Source organism: Lutra lutra, chromosome 2 (genome assembly GCF_902655055.1).
Source record: "Lutra lutra chromosome 2, mLutLut1.2, whole genome shotgun sequence".
Classification (NCBI taxonomy): domain Eukaryota; kingdom Metazoa; phylum Chordata; class Mammalia; order Carnivora; family Mustelidae; genus Lutra; species Lutra lutra.
The window spans coordinates 203,679,362-203,686,846 of NC_062279.1; positions in this window are offsets into that span (position 1 = coordinate 203,679,362).

Genomic DNA, 7,485 nt, shown 5'->3' on the forward strand with positions numbered 1-7,485 from the left:
CAGGACATCCACAGCCGCGGCCAGGCGCTCAGGGCTCCCGACCACACGGCAGTAGGCCCCCCTTGACCGTGATCAGATCAGGCCTGTGAGGGGGATTCGCAAGGGGAGACTGCATAGTCAGGGTGTCTCCCTCCCCCCTGAGCCCGACTCCTGAAGATAGGGTCTCCCGGGCTCTCTCCCACCCTAGCCAGGGGTCTAAGCCTTCTTACTCCCCCGGATTAGGAGACTGGTTCCCAAGCCACGTCGGCAGAGCCTGAGCTCCTTAACCCAGAAATAAAAGAGGGATGAGCGCACAGGGCGTGGGGCTCAGAGCCGTCTGGCCTCGTCTGGCCTCGGGCTCCTCCCTGCAGCCACCAGGACCCCAAGCTCTCCTCCCCCCCCCCCCCCCGTTGGCTTTTCTCTGTTCGCAGAACGTGATGGAAACATCTTGCCTTTTCTTGCCGACTTCTCCTACAGTTCTTGTTTACTTTTCTTTGGACATCACCTAAATGATTAATACGTTAAAATATTAATCACTATTCCCAGATAACTTACTTTGTCAATTCATCTAAGATGCGCTTGCCTGGACTGGTAGGTACCCAATGTGCCCTGTGAATCTGCAAAGAAATTTACACTTTATTTGCATCTGTTTAGTAGGTCAAGCTTGGTTTTTTTTTTTATTACTTTAAATTTTATTTTTTATAAACATATATTTTTATCCCCAGGGGTACAGGTCTGTGAATCGCCAGGTTTACACACTTCACAGCACTCACCATAGCACATACCCTCCCCAGTGTCCATAATCCCACCCCCCCCTCCCAACCCCCTCCCCCCATCAACCCTCAAGTTTGTTTTGTGAGATTAAGAGTCACTTATGGTTTGTCTCCCTCCCATTTCCATCTTGTTTCATTTACTCTTCTCCTACCCCCTTAACCCCACATGTTGCAACTCCTCTCCCTCATATCAGGGAGATCATATGATAGTTGTCTTTCTCCGATTGACTTATTTCGCTAAGCATGATACCCTCTAGTTCCATCCACGTCGTCGCAAATGGCAAGATTTCATTTCTTTTGATGGCTGCATAGTATTCCATTGTGTATATATACCACATCTTCTTTATCCACTTGTCTGTTGATGGACATCTAGGTTCTTTCCATAGTTTGGCTATTGTGGACATTGCTGCTATAAACATTCGGGTGCACGTGCCCCTTCGGATGGCTACGTTTGTATCTTTAGGGTAAATACCCAGTAGTGCAATTGCTGGGTCATAGGTAGGTCAAGCTTGTTATTCAAATCCTCTGGATCCTTATGTATTTTTCCTTGTCTGTTTGTCTCAGAAAAAAATGTTTGGAAGATTTCTCTAAATATGGATTTAGCCATTTACCCTTGGATTCCTGAATCTTTGCATTATGTTTTGTAGCTCTGTATTAAATATATATTGAATCATATAAAATTGCCATTATATGATTATATATGTGTAATACATGAAGGCTTATGGGTGCTTTTCTTGGTAGAGGGTGATTTATCAAAATAAAATATCACTCTGCCAAAATCCATTTTGGCTTGAATTCTCTTTTGTCTGATACTGATATTTTCACATTGACTCACTTTTGTTAGTGGTTGACTACTAACATTTTCCCCCCTAATTCACTAAAAGTTAAAAGACGAATAAAGTCCTGTGTTATTGAGAGTATGAGAAAAGGAGCCTCTCCATACACTGCTGATGGGAATGTAAATTGTTTCACTTTGTTGGAATTAAACTAGATTAACTTTTAATTGTGATTTATTAAATTATGTACTTATTTTTAGCTGAGAAACATTACATTCTTTTTAAAATATTTTTTATTTTAATAGAGCTGATACACAATGTTACATTAGTTTCATGTTTACAACATAGTGATTCAACAGCTCTATATGTTACGCTGTGCTCACAAGTGTAGCTCCCATGTGTAGCTCCCATGTGTCACTGTACAACGCTATTACAATATCATTGACTGTGTTTTGCCTTTTCTTCTCATGACTTATTCATTCTATAACTGGAAACCTGTATCTCCCACTCCCCTTTACCTATTTTGTCCATCCTCCCACCCCTTTCCTCTCTGGTGACCATCAGTTTGTTCTCTATATTTATGGGTCTGAATCTGCTGTTTATTCATTCTGTTTTTACATATGAATGAAATCATATGGAATTTGTTTTCCTCAATATGACTTGTTTCACTTAGTATAATACCCTCTAGGTCCATCTATGTTGTCTTCTAAGGCACAATCTTATCGTTTTTTATGGCTGTGTGATATTCCATCAAATATACACGCCATATCTTCCTTCCCCATTCATCTGTCCATAGGCACTTAGGTTGCTCCCTCCCATTTCTCAACTATAGTTAATAATGCTGCAATAAACACAGGAGTGAATATATCTTTTCAAATTAGTGTTTTCATTTTGCCCTGGGGGTTAAGTGGAATTATTGGATTACTGGATCGTATGGTATTTCTATTTTTAATCTTTTGAGGTAACTCCATACTGTTTTCCACAGTCGCTGTACCAATTTACATTCCCACCAATGGGGTACATGAGTTCCTTTTTCTCACATTCTCGCCAACACTTGTTATTTCTTGTCTTTTTGGTTTTAGACATTATGATAGATAGATATGAGGTAACACCTCATTGCGTTTTGACTGGGCATTTTCCTGATGATTAGTGATCTCGAGCATCTTTTCGTGTGTGTGTTGCCCATCTCTGTCTTTTTTGGAAAAATGTCTGTCCAGGTCTTCTGCCCATTTTTTAATTGGATTGTAATTTTGGTGTTGCACTGTATTTTTTATATAATACAATGTTCTTTATATAGTTTGGATATGAATCCCTTATTGGATATATCACATGTAAATATCTTCTTCCATTCAGTGGTTGCTTTTGTTGTTTTATTGATAGTTTCCTTTGCTGTGCAGGTGTCTATTTTGATGTGGTCCCAACAATTTATTTTTGCTTTTGTATGTCTTGCTTCAAGAGACAGATCTCGAAAAAAGTTGCTATGGCTGATGTCAAAGAAGTTCCTGCCTATGGTCTCTTACAGGATCTTTAGGGTCTCAGGTCTCATATTTAGTTCTTTAACCCATTTTTAATTTATTTTTGTGTATGGTTCAAGTAAGTAGGTCAGTTTCATTCTTTTGCATGTAGCTGCCCAGTGTTCCCAGTACCATTTATTGAAGAGAATGTCTTTTCCCCTTTGTATATTCCTGCCTATTGTCAAAGATTAATTGACCAAATAAGTATGGATTCATTTCTGGGCTCTCTATTCTGTTCCATTGATCTATGTGTCTGTTTTTGTGCCAGTACCATTCTGCTTTTGATTACTACAGCTTTGTAATGTAACTTGAGGTCTGGAGTTGTGATTACCTCCAGCTTTGTTCTTCTCTTTCAAGATTGCTTTGGCTGCTTGGGGCCTTCTGTGGTTTCATAAAAATTTTAGTATTGTGAATTCTAGTTTTGTGAAAAATGCTGCTTTCAATTCAGTTACAAATTTGTAATATGTAAACCTTTTGATCTAGAAATTTGACTTTTAAATATTTTCTAGAACTATACAACCCCCCCACAAAAATATAAAAGAATTTTCATTACTGTGTTGTTCATGATCATGAAAAACTAGAAACAACTTAAAAATTCATAAATTGCAGAACAGTTAACCAAGTTATTGTACCTACAGAAGAGTCCTATGAGGTCATTAAAAAAATATAGCTCAAGATCCTCTGTCATGGAAAGATGGTTCCTATTTTTTTGTTATGTGAACAAGACAACTCGCTGAATTATATAATCTAACCTCATTTTGAAGAAATATTCTATTTTACCAATCATGTCTTCTAGTTTCTGTATGGATGCTTTGACGTCTTGGGGCCTTGCTGTCCCCCAGCAAGGCAATGCCCTTCCCAAGGTTAGCTGATTCCTACCTATGGCAAAGGACTGCAAATACCCTTTCTTATGCAGGTCCCCTAACACAGAGTCTACATCCCCCAACCCGGGCCTGTAGGAGCTTTTACACCCAAGGACACTGTTTCCCTGCCCTCATTACCCAGGGCCACTATCCAACAACTTAGGGCAGTTCCTATACCCTGGAGCTGATGAAATTATTCAAACCAGCCGATCGCAGACCTGTCTAGCCTGCTCACCTGTGTCAGCACATTCCTTCCCTCAAAAACCACAAAAATTCTCTAACTTACACACAGTTCTCTGCTCTGTCTGCCTGTGACCAATCTTGGTATTCTTTCCTGTGGTATGGCAGGCACCTGCTCTGTCCCCTTCCTCTAATGGCAACTGGCCCCTGATCTGTTAGCCTCACAGAGCTGAGTAAAATCTACATTTTAAAACACATAAGCACTAAAAAAACCTCTTCATGAACACAGATGGCAGTTATCTCTAGGGAATGCAACTGGGGAGAGAGCAGTCTGTGAGCAGGGAAGACAGGCAAAGGATTTCCAGTATGTACTGTTTGATTGATTGATTGATTGATTTTATTTATTTTTAATTTTAGAGAGAGAAAGAGAGAGAATGAGTGCAGGGAGGGGCAGAGGGGGACAGAATCTCAAGCAGACTCTGCGCTGAATGTGGAGCCCTTCACGGGGCTTGATCTCACGACCCTGAGATCAGAACCTGAGCCAAAACCAAGAGGAGGATGCATAACTAGCTGAGTCACCCAGGTGCCCCGATTTATTTACTTATCATTTAAGGATTTTATCTATTTGAGAGTGTGTGAGTGGGTGGGAGGGACAGAGGGCATGGGAGAACGGAAGTAGTCTCCCCACAGAGCATGAGGCCTGATGAGGCAGGGCTCCATCCCACCCTTGAGACCATGACCTGAGTTGAGACCACAAGGGGGAGGCTCAACTAACCTAGTCACTGAGGCAGCCCTGATTTATTTTTATAAAAGGCATATGTTCCTCATGTACTTAAAAAAAAAAAAACTTTAAAAATCAACTCTATCCATCTCCTATACAACCACTGTAGGCCAAGCCATGTCCATTTCCAAGGAACATTTTTTATTAAACGTATTTTTGGCTTTTAAAAATGTTTTATTGTGATAAGAACACTTAACATGAGCTCAGCCCTCTTACTGAATTTTTAGGTGTAAGATACAGGATTGTTAAGTAGACTATAGTAGATAGGTACAATGTTGTACATCTGGTCTCTAGAACTCATTCATCTTGCCTAACCTGCCGGAGTTCTTCCTAGCACCTAGCTTCTGAGTCTGTTTTAGATATTTTGTAGAGGAGGAAAAAGCTTTTTTCCTACCCTTTCGGGATCCCTAGCTGGGTCTGAGAATTAAACTGACAAAGGCAGATTAATAGGAGAAAAACATACAAAATTATTCAATAGAAGTTTCACATGACGCGAGGGCCTTCATAAGGAAACAAAGACCCAAAGAGATGGGTCTGTGCATCTTTATGGGACGTTGGATGACAAGGAGGCAGACATGGAGGCTTGTGGTAGGCTAAGGAGTATGAGGTAATTTTAGTAACTCAGTGAGGACTGCTCGTTAGGATTCTTTTGGGTCCCACTGTCTTCAGAGACAAGAAGGCTCTATTCCTCTGGGTACACGGAGGACACCTCCGCAGGAGGGTTCTAGGACCTGTTTGCAGGATGAAGGGCTGGGGGAGGAGGTCAGAGTGGCCCTCCTGCTTCTGCTATTCTCCCAGATTTCTTCACTTAAAATATTCAATGTGCCAATGTGCCATATCCGGGGGTCGTGTGTCCTGAGCCCCATAGACCCCAAGTAAGTGGAATGTGCAGTCTTCATCCTTCTGTGACTCACCCGTTTCACTCAGGATCATGTCCTCAAGTTCATGCGTGCTGTCACCTACTTCGTAAAGGCTGGATGACATTTCATCATGTGCACATACCCACGTTGTCTTCATCCATCCGTCTGTCCATGAACATTAAGGTTGTTTGCACATCTTGCAATCCATCTTAATTTTTAGCTGGTCTACTAACATGTCACACTAGCTGATTTTCACTTTTCCATTAGCCGCTCCCAACAAGGTACTCTCCATAATTACACAGAATGAATTAAAAAAAAAATCGCTCATCAGTGCTTTGATTTCTGGGTATCGTGGAGGGATAAATATGCTGAAAAAACATTCCCACTACAAAACTAAAGATGATAAACATGCATCTTTCCTAAAAGCCGAATACTTAGCTGGCAAATACTTTTGTTTGAGCTAGCAAGCAATCAGAGGGGATGAAGGGAATATAGGGAGGATGGGAATAAAGAGAAGCTTGGGAGGGGAGCTGGCATGGGAGGCATGGTGGCCCGAAGGACGTTTGCTGGTCCCAGGAACTTAGACCCCTGGGTTCTTCGACATTTGCATCGGGAAGTGTGGGATAAAGGGACATGGCCTTAGATGCACAGAAGATAGAGTTAGAACATAAGCCTGCACAGCGCCTGGCTCTCCTCTGTGAAGGTGGACCCACAGGCTTGCCCTCACATAATGTAAACCGAGGCTTCAGTTTATACTGAATGTTCTAAGAAATCACACGCTGAGAAATGAACAGACCCGCGTCCTTTCTGGGCAGCGTACTGTCCATCCTGGCCTTCAGGATTTCCAAGGGACCACAATCCAGAAGTATGGAACACCACAGAAACTTCCATGAGGGATAGTGAGTGAAAACAAATAAATAGCCAAGTTAGACACCTGAAGGTTTGATGATTATATTTAGAAGCAGAGTATAAAATAAGTAGGGGTTAAGAAGTTTAACAACAACAACAAAACCAAAGCAAGAAACAGATGCTATCCAATAAAGATCCTAGCAGTTTGAAAAAGTAGCAAATAGCCCATCGAAAGTAAAATATTATCCTTAAGGGGCAGTCGGCTGGCTCAGTCAGTAGAGCATGCAACTCTTGATCTGGGGTTCGAAGGTTAAGCCCCAGGCAGGGTGCAGAGATTACTTAAAAATAAAATCTTTAAAAAAATAAATAAAGAGGGACACAGTGGGGTAACTCAGTCGGTTAAGTGTCCTACCCTTGGTTTTGGCTCAGGTTCTGATCTCAAGCCCTGCATCGGGCACTGTGCTCAGCAGGGGGTCTGCTTGACATTCTCCCTCCCTCTCTCTCTACCCCTCTGGCTCATGCTCTCTAAAATAAATAAATATGAGGGCCTGGGTGGCTCAGTGGGTTAAGCCACTGCCTTCGGCTCAGGTCATGATCCTGGGGTCCTGGGATCGAGTACCATATTGGGCTTTCCCTGCTTTGTGGGGAGCCTGCTTCCCCCTCTCCCTCCCTCTCCCCTGCTTGCGCCCGCTCCCTCGCTCTCTCTCTCTCTCTGTCAAATAAATAAAATCTTTTTAAAAATTTTAAAAAATAAAATCTTCTTTAAAATAATAAATAAATTTATTATCCTTGCTACAAAGAACTCAGTAGATTCACTAAAGAAATATTTATGATTTTGTAGAAAAAAATAAAGACATGGCCTGGAATATGTCATTGCAAGAGAAATCCACCCCCCTACTCTCCTCGTTCT